Here is a 13,369-nt window from a genome sequence, read left to right on the forward strand (position 1 = left end):
GTGGTTAGTGCATTGGGCCAGTAACCGAAAGGTTGCTAGATCGAATCCCCGCGCTGACAAGGTAAAATTCTGTCATTCTGCCCCTGAACAAAGCAGTTAACCCACTGTCCCTAGGCTGTCATTGTAAATAATAATTTGTTCTTAACTGCCTTAAATAAAGGTTAAATAAAGGTTAACAAAAAAAAAAATGTGCTGGTACTGCTTAACACCATTACTTGGATTATAAAGGTGACATGATAAAGTGTTCTTGCCATGTGTAAGCTCATTTAATATTTGAGTTATTATGATGTAGACAACTGCAGCTGTCCTCCTTTGTTCACCAAGGCAAGGTCACTCCCCAATCCGTTATCACCAAGAGGAATAACCCTAGGCCCTGTTGACCCGGCATTGTTCCCTTTCCTTTATTGTTGATGACAAAAATGATCCTGTGAATTTGTTCTTGGATCTACTTTCTTGGAGTGTCTATCATTAGTCCCAAAATGATGAAAAATAAGTTAAAACATCCTAATTTAATTTCCTAAACTATATTCAGCTGGATATTTCAGTTATAGCTTTTAATGGTGGATTGATTGATTGCTTCTGTGGACAGGTGTCTTTTTTACAGGTAACAAGCTGCGGTTAGGAGCACTCCGTTTAAGAGTGTAAAGCACTAATATTAAATCATATTAAATACATCAACAACTTTAGGGCACCAGGGCTGTATTTCACTTCTCTCTGGTACCATTTTTGGAATGCATAATGTAAATAAAACATTTGATCCCAAACATTTTCCACCAAAGACCTAAGTTAAATGGAAAATTAGATGTACAGTATAATGCAGTAAGATTAGCATTGACCTACTTAATCACATATGATTTATTCACCAAAGATGTTTAGAATAAGTTTGACTCCTCTAATGTTCACAAAGTTATAATAACCTCTGTAATGTGATGGGGAATGGATTTAGAGTAACCTGTGTAGAATACCAGCTTCAAACAGCTGACAAGCAATTTCACAGCAGTTTATATGGTACAATAATTATTACATTGCTTGTTTTTTCACTAAACTGAAATTAGGCAAACTATTAGAATTTTTGAAACCAGGAAATGGTTGAGTGATTTCTGTATATTGCAGCTTTAATAAGGAGTTGAACCAACGGGCATAAAGTCTTTGATTTGTAACACTCTCTTAAAGGTCGAGATAAATGTCAATGCATTAGTGTGAAGCTGTCTACAAGCTATCTAGAAGGTGATAATATAGTGTTGATCATCGCCAGAATGTGTTCCCCTCCTTAAAGACCTGTGTAGGGGCCATAGAGGTGCCTTACAACTTAACACCTTGGGTCTCCTTTCAGCAGTGATGTTACCTAATTAGCTTCCAGAGCTGGATATATCACATGCTACTCAATGACAATGTTAGGGGTCCAATTCCCAGCTGTCGTGTGTGTGGGCATATGTTAATATTTGTGACTGGAGGGGAAATATTTGTAGATTTTAATTTTAAAAACGTGTGTGAACCTACACTCCCCTATGTACAGTGGGGGGAAAAAGTATTTGATCCCCTGCTGATTTTGTACGTTTGCCCACTTACAAAGAAATGATCAGTCTATAATTTTAATAGTAGGTTTATTTGAACAGTGAGAGACAAAATAACAACAAAAAAATCCAGAAAAACGCATGTCAGAAATGTTATCAAATGATTTGCATTTTAATGAGGGAAATAAGTATTTGACCCCTCTGCAAAACATTACTTAGTACTTGGTGGCAAAACCCTTGTTGGCAATCACAGAGGTCAGACGTTTCTTGTAGTTGGCCACCAGGTTTGCACACACCTCAGGAGGGATTTTGTCCCACTCCTCTTTGCAGATCTTCTCCAAGTCATTAAGGTTTCGAGGCTGACGTTTGGCAACTCGAACCTTCAGCTCCCTCCACAGATTTTCTATGGGATTAAGGTCTGGAGACTGGCTAGGCCACTCCAGGACCTTAATGTGCTTCTTCTTGAGCCACTCCTTTGTTGCCTTGGCCGTGTGTTTTGGGTCATTGTCATGCTGGAATACCCATCCACAACCCATTTTCAATGCCCTGGCTGAGGGAAGGAGGTTCTCACCCAAGATTTGACGGTACATGGCCCCGTCCATCGTCCCTTTGATGCGGTGAAGTTGTCCTGTCCCCTTAGCAGAAAAACACCCCCAAAGCATAATGTTTCCACCTCCATGTTTGACGGTGGAGATGGTGTTCTTGGGGTCAGGCAGCATTCCTCCTCCTCCAAACACAGCGAGTTGAGTTGATGTCAAAGAGCTCCATTTTGGTCTCATCTGACCACAACACTTTCACCAGTTGTCCTCTGAGTCATTCAGATGTTCATTGGCAAACTTCAGACGGGCATGTATATGTATTCTTGAGCAGGGGACCTTGCGGGCTCTGCAGGATTTCAGTCCTTCACGGCGTAGTGTGTTACCAATTGTTTTCTTGGTGACTATGGTCCCAGCTGCCTTGAGATCATTGACAAGATCCTCCCGTGTAGTTCTGGGCTGATTTTTCACCGTTCTCATGATCATTGCAACTCCACGAGGTGAGATCTTGCATGGAGCCCCAGGCCGAGGGATATTGACAGTTCTTTTGTGTTTCTTCCATTTGCGAATAATCGCACCAAATGTTGTCAGCTTCACACCAAGCTGCTTGGCGATGGTCTTATAGCCCATTCCAGCCTTGTGTAGGTCTACAATCTTGTCCCTGACATCCTTGGAGAGCTCTTTGGTCTTGGCCATGGTGGAGAGTTTGGAATCTGATTGATTGATTGCTTCTGTGGACAGGTGTCTTTTTTACAGGTAACAAGCTGCGGCTAGGAGCACTCCCTTTAAGAGTGTGCTCCTAATCTCAGCTCGTTACCTGGATAAAAGACACCTGGGAGCCAGAAATCTTTCTGATTGAGAGGGATTGAAATACGTATTTCCCACATTAAAATGCTAATCAATTTATAACATTTCTGACATGCGTTTTTCTGGATATTTTTGTTGTTATTCTGTCTCTCACTGTTCAAATAAACCTACCATCAAAATTATAGATTGATCCTTTCTTTGTCAGTGGGCAAACGTACAAAATCAGCAGGGGATGAAATACTTTTTTCCCCCACTGTACTTATTTGGACAGTGAAGCAAAAACTTTTCATTTGGCTTTATACTCCAGCATTTTGGATTTCAGATATATTCATGCATATCTGTTCTACCGTTTAGAAATGAAAGCACTTTATTTACACTATATATACAAAAGTATGTGGATACCCCTTCAAATTAGCGGATTTGCTATTTCAGGCACACCCGTTGCTGACCGGTGTATAAAATCGAACACACAGCCATTGCAATCTCCAAAGACAAAGATTGGCAGTAGAATGACCTTACTAAAGAGCTCAGTGTCTTTCAACGTGGCACCGTCATAGGATGCCACCTTTCCAACAAGTCAGTTCCTCAAATTTCTGCCCTGCTAGAGCTGCCCCGGTTAACTGCAAGCGCTGTTATAATGAAGTGGAAAAGTCTAGGAGCAAAAACGGCTCAGCCTCGAAGTGGTAGGCCACACAAGCTCACAGAATGGGCCGGCCGGGTGCTGAAGCGCGTAGCGCGTAAAAATTGTCTGTCCTCGGTTGCAACACTCACTACCGAGTTCCAAACTGCCTCGGGGAGCAACATCAGCACAATAACTGTTTGTTGGGAGTTTCATGACATGGGTTTCCATGGCCGAGCAGCTGCACACAAGCCTAAGATCCCCATGCGCAATGCCAAGCGTCGGCTGGAGTGGTGTAAAGCTCACCGCCATTGGACTCTGGAGCAGTGGAAACGCGTTCTCTGGAGTCATTAATCACACTTCACCATCTGGCAGTCCGACGGATGAATCTGGGTTTGGCGGATGCCAGGAGAATGCTACTTGTCTGAATGCATAGTGCCAACTGTAAAGTTTGGTGGAGGAGGAATAATGGTCTGGGGCAGTTTTCCATGGTTTGGGCTAGGCCCTTTAGTTCCAGTGAAGGGAAATCTTAACACTACAGCATACTAAGACATTCTAGATGATTCTATGGTTCCAACTTTGGGGCAACAGTTTGGGGAAGGTCCTTTCCTGTTTCAGCATGACAATGCCCTTGTTCACAAGCGAGGTCCATACAGAAATAGTTGGTCGAGATCGATGTGGAAGAACTTGACTGGCCTGCACAGAGCCATGACCTCAACCCCATCGAACACCTTTGGAATGAATTGGAACGCCGACTGCGAGCCAGGCCTAATCGCCCAACATCAGTGTCCGACCTCACTAATGTTCTTGTGGCTGAATGGAAGTAAGTCCCCGCAGCAATGTTCCAACGTCTAGTGGAAAGCCTTCCCTCGACGAGCAGGTGTCCACATACTTTTGGTCATGTAGTGTATCTTGAAGGTGTCATAAGTATTTGGACAAATTCACTTATGTTTATTAAAGTTGTCCAAACTTAGTATTTGGTCCCATACTCTTTCCTATATTCCTAACACACAATGATTACATCAAGTTTGTGACTCTACAAACTTGTTTGATGCATTTGCAGTTTGTTTTGGTTGTGTTCAGATTATTTTGTGCCCAACAGAGATCAATGGTAAATGTTTTGTGTCATTTTGGAGTCACTTTTATTGTAAATAAGATTATGGATATGTTTATAAACACTTTTACATTAATGTGGATGCTACCATGATTAAAGATAATCTTGAATGAATCGTGAATAAAGTGTGAAAGTTACAAAGGCACAAAGATCATATCCCCAAGGCATGTTAACCTCACCCTTAACAATAACAGGGGAGGTTAGCATATTTTGGCGAGTATGGTATTTATGCTTCTGTAACTTTCCCACTCTTCATTATTCACAATTCATTCATGATTATCTGTAATCATGGTAGCATTCAGGTGATCAAAAACATCAAAACATCTCAAATCTGGTGCTTTCCACTCAGTCTTAAGGCACGGACTGACCAGTGCGATGGTCAAGTGTCTGCCGGCCGAGAGAACTTAGCACCTCTGATCAGAGTGCACAACGTAATTTGCTAAATGATTCTTTACTGAACAAAAAATATAAACGCAACATTGTTGGTCCCATGTTTCATGAGCTGAAATAAAAGATCCCATACATTTTCCTTACTCACAAGCTTGTTTCTCAAATTTTGTGGAAACTTTGTTTACATCCCTGCATTTCTCCTTTGCCAAGATAATCCATTAACCTGACAGGTGTGGCATTTCAAGAAGATGATTAAACCGCATGATCATTACACAGGTGTACCTTGTGCCGGAGACGATTAAAGGCCACTCTAAAATGTGCAGTTTTGTCACACAACACAATGCCACAAATGTCTCAAGTTTTGAGGGAGCGTGCAATTGGCATACAGACTGTAGGAATGTCCACCAGAGCTGTTGCCAGAGAATTTAAATGTCTCTACCATAAGCCAACGAGTTTTATAGACTTTGCCAGTACATCCGACCGGACTGAAAACCGCAGACCACGTGCAACCACGCCAGCACAGGACCTCCACATCTGGCTTCCTCACCTGTGGGATCATCTGAGACCAGGCACCCGGACAGCTGACGAAAATGAGGAGTATTTCTGTCTGTAATAAAGCCCTTTAGTGGGGAAAACTCAATCTGATTGGCTGGGCCTGGCTCCCCAGTGGCTGGGCCTATGCCATCCCAGGCCCACACATCGCCATAGATTAGGCCCTAATGAATTCATTTCAATTGACTGATTTCCTTATATGAACTGTAACTCAATAAAATATTGATATTGTTTCATTTACAGTTTTGTTCAGTATACATGTAGAAACGGCCAAAAAGTACATCCGTCAGTCGCCCAGTCCCAATAACACACAGCGCCACCAGCAAGCGAATGAACGGTGAACGAACGGACCCAAACTATGCAGACCTACAATCTGCATAGTTCGGCAAAAAAATGGCCTGCACTAAATTATTTAAAATTCAAATTAATTTGGTTGGAGGCAATGATTCTCATTTACTGTGTAATTTCTCACCTGTGGTAAGTAGCAGGTGCCTACACAGTAAAAATAGCCATTTGTCACTGGTGTAGAGGAGTGGGCAGTCACTGGTTTAGAACTACTGAATTTATTTAAGCACCATAGAACAAAGCGGGACAAAACCCCTAACGCTGTTGTGCTCAAAATATATCTTCATTAACAAAAAGGCACAGGGCGAACCCAAAGTGCAAAATATAAAGTACTTAGGAAATAGTAGGTTGAGATTCTTCTCAGGAAAACAAGTAACATTTTACAAGGACCGACAAAAACAAATGGCAGAGGGAGTATACAGTTGGAAGTTTACATACACCTTAGCCAAATACATTTAAACTCAGTTTTTCACAATTCCTGACATTTAATCCTCGTCAAAATTCCCTGTCTTAGGTCAGTTAGGATCACCACTTTATTTTAAGAATGTGAAAATGTCAGAATAATAGTAGAGAGAATGATTTATTTCAGCTTTTATTTCTTTCATCACATTCCCAGTGGGTCAGAAGTTTACATACACTCAATTAGTATTTGGTAGCATTGCCTTTAAATTGTTTAACATGGGTCAAACGTTTCGGGTAGCCTTCCACAAGCTTCCCACAATAAGTTGGGTGAATTTTGGCCCATTCCTCCTGACAGAGCTGGTGTAACTGAGTCAGGTTTGTAGGCCTCCTTGCTCGCACACGCTTTTTCAGTTCTGCCAACACATTTTCTATAGGATTGAGGTCAGGGCTTTGTGATGGCCACTCCAACACCTTGACTTTGTTGTCCTTAAGCCATTTTGCCACAACTTTGGAAGTATGCTTGGGGTCATTGTCCATTTGGAAGACCCATTTGCGACCAAGCTTTAACTTCCTGACTGATGTCTTGAGATGTTGCTTCAATATATCCACATAATTGTCCTCCCTCATGATGCCATCAATTTTGTGAAGTGCACCAGTCCCTCGTGCAGGAAAGCACCCCCACAACATGATGCTGCCATCCCCGTGGTTCACGGTTGGGATGGTGTTCTTTGGTTTGCAAGCCTCCCCCTTTTTCCTCCAAACATAACGATGGTCATTATGGCCAAACAGTTCTATTTTTGTTTCATCAGACCAGAGGACATTTCTCCAAAAAGTACGATCTTTGTCCCCCTGTGCAGTTGCAAAACGTAGTCTGGCATTTTTATGGCAGTTTTGGAGCAGTGGCTTCTTTCTTGCTGAGCGGCCTTTCAGGTTATGTCGATATAGGACTCATTTTACTGTGGATAGAGATACTTTTGTTCCTGTTTCCTCCAGCATCTTCACAAGGTCCTTTGCTGTTGTTCTGGGATTGATTTGCACTTCTCGCACCAAAGTATGTTAATCTCTAGGAGACAGAATGCGTCTCCTTCCTGAGTGGTACCACGGCTGCGTGGTCCCATGGTGTTTATACTTGCGTACTATTGTTTGTACAGATGAACGTGGTACCTTCAGGCCTTTTGAAATTGCTCCCAAGGATGAACCAGACTTGTGGAGCTCTACAATTTCTTTTCAGGGGTCTTGGCTAATTTCTTATTTTCCCATGATGTCAATCAGAGGCACTGAGTTTGAAGGTAGGCCTTGAAATACATCCACAGAAACACCTCCAATTGACTCAAATGATGTCAATTAGCCAAACAGAAGCTTCTAAAGCCATGACATAATTTTCTGGAATTTTCCAAGCTGTTTAAAGGCACAGTCAACTTAGTGTATGTAAACTTCTGACCCACTGGAATTGTGATACAGTGAATTATAAGTGAAATAATCTGTAAGTAAATAATTGTTAGAAAAATTACATTTGTCATGCACAAAGTAGATGTCCTAACTGACTTGCCAAAACTATTGTAACGACCCTGGGTACACTATAGTTTGTTAACAAGAAATCTGTGGAGTGATTGAAAACGAGTTTTAATGACTCCAACTTAAGTGTATGTAAACTTCCGACTTCAACTGTATATAAAGTGATAGAGTGGGGATTGGAACCAGGTGTGTGTAATGATGATGAGACAAGTCCGGGGTTGATGAGTGAAGGGCGTTTTCCAGCAGTAGGTTCGGCAGCAGCTTGCCGGCGATGCCGAACGCCTGAGCTGGACAGGAGGGGGAGCCAAAGCGAAGGCTGGTGTAACACCATTCAACCAGTTTTGAAAAAACAACATTTTACTCCATTGCATTTCTTTTTAAAATGCAACCGTGCCAATATATTTGACCGCATCCATAGCTAGTTAACTGATGTTAAACTACATCTAAACAAATGATTACTTCTATTAACTTGAACAGTCTATTCTAGGCTCAACCTTTCTTTATAGGTCCTCATTCTCAGCTGTCCAGTCTGCTTGTGTTATGAGCACTGTCTGTCAGACAGAAGAAGTGATGGCTGGACACCTTACCACTGTTCTGCTGTTGAAACGTGTAACCTGATCCTCCTATGTAATTTAAAGACTGGCCTATAATTAGCACCTGTTCTGACTGGAAGGTCATAGAGAACTCAACTCATGTCAGCTGATGACAATTGCGAAGTCATAAGCATGACTTGAGTAAGGACACAGAGAGCAAGTCATAGTGTCATAGTGTCTCTATGTTGACGTTTTTTACGAGGAGTTAAAAAATGTAGGAGCACACAGAGACATGTAGGAAAACAACGAAAAGTATTCAAGGTATTTTTTGAATGATAAGAATTGTCAGCAATGACAAATACAGGGATTGTTGATATTGAGAATATAGCCTACATTATGAATCCTTGCTACTTTTGAAGCATATGTCCTGAAGAAGCTATGTCTTTTATTTTTGTTCCACAAACGTTTTGCATACAGTGCTACTGGCAAAGTTACCAGGTTATTAACTAGCTAATGCTTTAACATGACAGAACAAGGTTGTTTAAGTTTAGCGACTCGCGAGTAGTTTTAGAATGGCCTATGACATGGTTTATGAATGTAAAATGCGTCCTGCCAATTCGAGATAGAAAGAAAAAAAACGTTGTACCTCATAACTTTTGAACGGTTTTCTCTATAGTAATTGTGCAACCACGATGGTCACAAGCTGCATTTGTTCATTGACAGGCTAATTGTTTACTCTGTCCCACTGATATTTGCAGATATTTAATATTAGACAGTTGTGCAGAATTATATTAATCACACTGTATTTGTTTATTAGAGAGGATAGCATGCAACCTACACAGAATGTTTAATTTGGTATATGTTTGCTTTCCCTTTAGTGTTCCTGACTGTTGGAAAGTGGCTTACTTACAAATAACAGGATGACATAAGTGTTCTGTTTGGATGCAGACAGTTACTGTGTGGTATTTACCTTATTTGTATGTATCATCACTCTCTCCTGCATGTGACTCACAGATGCAGGTCCAGCCTCTTGCATTGAGAGATTTCCTGTCAGGGACAGCAAGCATGGTAAGAAGTTAACAATCTTGGCTAGCATTACATTGTACACTATTAAAATATCTATTGGATTTATTTACCACAAATCAAAAAAAAATGTTTTACTCTGGGCAGCAAGTTTAGAATGTTCATCTTTACAGTATGGCATGGTGTGCAGTCAGAGACTCTGTGATGTAATGGAGGATAAACACAGTTTACACACTTATTTTGTGAACAGGGTTTATGCACATTTATTTTATTATCTAGGTTAGTCTCATTGAGATAACAATCTGGTAATATCTGCAATATTGCAGTGTCTGCAATCAGAATCAGGGTGGCTGTGCAAAGTCAAGTGTAGTGGAATAGTTGTTTATTTGCTTTTATACAACGGGTGGGTCTAATTCTGGATGCTCATTGGTTAAAACCGCATTCCAGCCGGTGCCTATTCAACAAGTTACCACCAGCTAAAGCTATGACGTTGAAATGCCTATTTACTTTGTTCCATCTTACTGCGCAATCCACTGTCTCATCAGCCCAGCCAGGCAATGTCCATCTCCACTATAAAAAGCATCTAGACATTATCTCCCATTTCTTTTAGACTAGGAATTGGTTTTCAACAGCGAAGATTTGTATATACCTTGCTGTCTGTCTCTCCAACATCTGCAACATTGTTTCAATATTTAAATTAGATCTCCAGCTGTCCCATAGTAATGAAGGTGTTGGGAGTCAGGACAAGTGACCGGCAGGCAGCTTTTCTCAGTCAGTCAAAATCATGAATCAGCATAATTTTTATTTACATATACAAAAAAAATGTCAATAGAAAACTTCCATTTGAAGTGATTGTGTTAGCTGTGTTGGTGGCCTGTTCCTCTGAACAACAGTCTTCTATACCAGGTGAAATCACGCATCATTAGCTTATTCTTATGAATGTATGCAAATAAATGTCACTAAAAAACAGCTTAAACAGCAATTACTTTGCTGTTAATCTGGCTGCACTGTTTGACGTGACTGTAAATTAGCCATAGTTGGCTAGCTAGCAAACAAGGGATAAGAACGTTGCCAGCCAGTATGGCAATAGAACATTTAGAACGAACGACTGGGTCACTTCCATAGATACAGAACAAAAAGACTTAACGACTGGGTCGCGTCTCTGGCAACCGAACAGATAGAACGAACGACCAGCCGGCTTTGGTAGCAATCATAGATTTGCGTCAGGACTATATCTTGTGGAAGGATGAAATAGTATGAATAAATGTATGAAAATAAAGATTTAATTAAAATATGTCAATCATTATTTGAATGTGTTGCTAACCCATTGTATAAAAGTGATAGTGCCTTCGAAGCCGGTGTTTGGAGTATATATTGGCACGGTTTGCCTGCACTCGACTTCATCTCGGGCCTAACAACACCCGTGCCAATATATCCTCCAAACACCGGCTTCTCGGGCATTATCACTTAATTATTTGAATCCTGACCTGAAGTTTTCTGTAGGTTTTTGATGACACATTAAATGTATGTCTCTACTGTACCTCATTAAACTGTCCTGTTGATTGGGTTATCAAACGCATATCAGTAAACAAAGCCACTGGTCCAGACAACATCATTAATCATGATCTGAAATCCTGTCATAAGGAATTATCAGGGGTGTTCTGTTAGCTGTTCAATCGCTCCCTGAGTACCAACTTTGTGGCAATTATTTTATTTTATTTATTTTGGCAATTCAAGTTTTATCTCATTGATGCTAGAACAAGGTTTTAGACATAGTGCCTTCAGAAAGTATTCACACCCATTGACCACATTTGGTGTGTTACAAAGTGAGATTACAATTTATTTAATTGTAATTTTTTGTCAACGATCTACAAAAAATACTCTAATGTCAAAGTGGAAGAACCCCCCCCCCAAAAAAAGAAATAATCATGGAAAATGAATACTGTATATTTTGATTAGATAAGTATTCAACCATCTGAGTCAATACTTAGAATGACCTTGGGCAGCAACTAGAGATGTGAGTCTTTTTGGGTAAGTGTTTAAGATCTTAGCACACCTGGATTGTACAATATTTGCCCATTTATTGTGTTTAAAACTCTTCAAGCTCTGTAAAGTTAGTTGTTGATCATTACTAGACAGCTGTTTCCAAGTCTTGCCATAGATTTTCAATCTGATTTCAGTCAAAACTGTAACTAGGCCACTAAGGAACATTCAATGTCGTCTTGGTAAGAAAATCCTGTGTATTTTTGGCCTTAGGTTATTGTCCTGCTGAAAGGTGAATTTTGCCTTTGCTTAGCTCTATTCTGTTTCTTTTTATCCTAAAAACTGCTTAGTCCTTGCAGGTCACAAGTACGCCCATAACAGGATGCAGACCCCCATGCTTGAAATATGAAGAGTGGTACTCAGTGATGTGTATTCAGGACAAAAAGTACATTTCTTTGCCACATTTTTTGCAGTATTAATGTAGTGCTTTTCTTTAGTGCCTGATGGACATTCATCATATCATTGTTACAGTTGTAAATATGTATATATTATTATTTTAATTGTTTAATTCACTTCTCTTTTTGACCTGCACTGTTGGAGCTCGGAGCTTAAGAATTACACTGCACCCTGCAATTACATATGCGACCCTGTGCATATGACTAATAAACTAATCTAATCTAAACTATAGAAGTACCCGCCCTGAGACCACCTACATCAAATACTTGGATGACACTTGTATTCTTGACACATCCAATTCTGGAAAGTTTGACCGCTGGTGTAAGAAGAACATCCAAAGACCTCATCATAAACTTTAGGAAGGTACCATCAGCTCCAGAGACCAGAGCATAAAACAGGTGGAGGAATACAAACAGTACCTCAGAACAATAAAAAACGATGGGCGAGTGTAGTAAAAAATGTCAATCCATACTGTATTTGCAAAAGCTAAGAAGGTTGAATGTGAATCAATACATTTTGCAGTCCTTTTTATAGATGCTTTATTGAGCTTGTCATCACATTTAGTATAGTTGTCTATTTGGCTCGCTCACATAGGCAAGTCAGAATAACAGAGAGAGGTGTGCAGGTCAGTGAAAAGATTGTAGGGTGTAAAGCTCTCGCAAGAGGGGGAAAGAAATTGCTTTAGATCAAGTACACATCTACTGAACAATCAATATGTAATAGTACTTCCTTAAGGGTGCAGTTTTCAGGTCTTTACCTCTTAAAACCAAGAAAGCCACTAACAGTTTTTTACCGGCATCAGTATGGCTGTTACTGTACATCTGTTATATGTTTACTATAGTTTTGCAGCAACTGAAGTTCCTTCTGCGAAACATAAAGTGATTCTATTTTATCTGTCTCTGGATTCCTTGTAGAATCAAGAATTCCTCTTGATTCCTACCTTTTCCCTCAATTTGATATTACATTTTACTTCTCATCTCTTGCTTATTCCTTTTGCTTTCTCCCTCTGCACAGCAGCTCATTTCAAAGTATCTTATCTGATAGTTGTCTCCATGTCTCCTTAACTTTGGATTGAACCTGTATAAGTATACTTTTAGTAACTGCATACAGTTCAGGTACCCACTTCTATTGGGTATAGGCCTCTATGTATGTTAAACCATTCTCCTTGTTTTTGACATCATTGCCATTGGACATCGTATTGGCCAATAATTGTCTATTTGCAGTCTGGTTAAGGTAAAGACAGATCAATCAAATTACAACTAGCTGAAGATATTTTTCATTACTACATCAAAATGTTTCATTTTTATTGTTATCTGGGTTGTTTTGTCCACTGCTCAGAATCACATAAAACTGTCATTAAAAATGTCATATTTCTAGTAATGTAAAAATACAATTTATTTTGTATATATCCTGACCATGATGACATTAACTGCCAATTATGTCCTTAGGCCTAGGGCAAGCTAATACTCACAGCACTGAAATGATGAAAGATCCCTTTCAGTATGTATGACAACAGATTAACAATATGATATGATATGATGTGGGTACTAGTGGGCAAGTCAATTTCTGTCCAGCATATC

The sequence above is a fragment of the Salmo salar genome, chromosome 29, assembly GCF_965601325.2.
Source record: "Salmo salar chromosome 29, fSalSal1, whole genome shotgun sequence".
In the NCBI taxonomy this organism is placed as follows: Eukaryota; Metazoa; Chordata; class Actinopteri; order Salmoniformes; family Salmonidae; genus Salmo; species Salmo salar.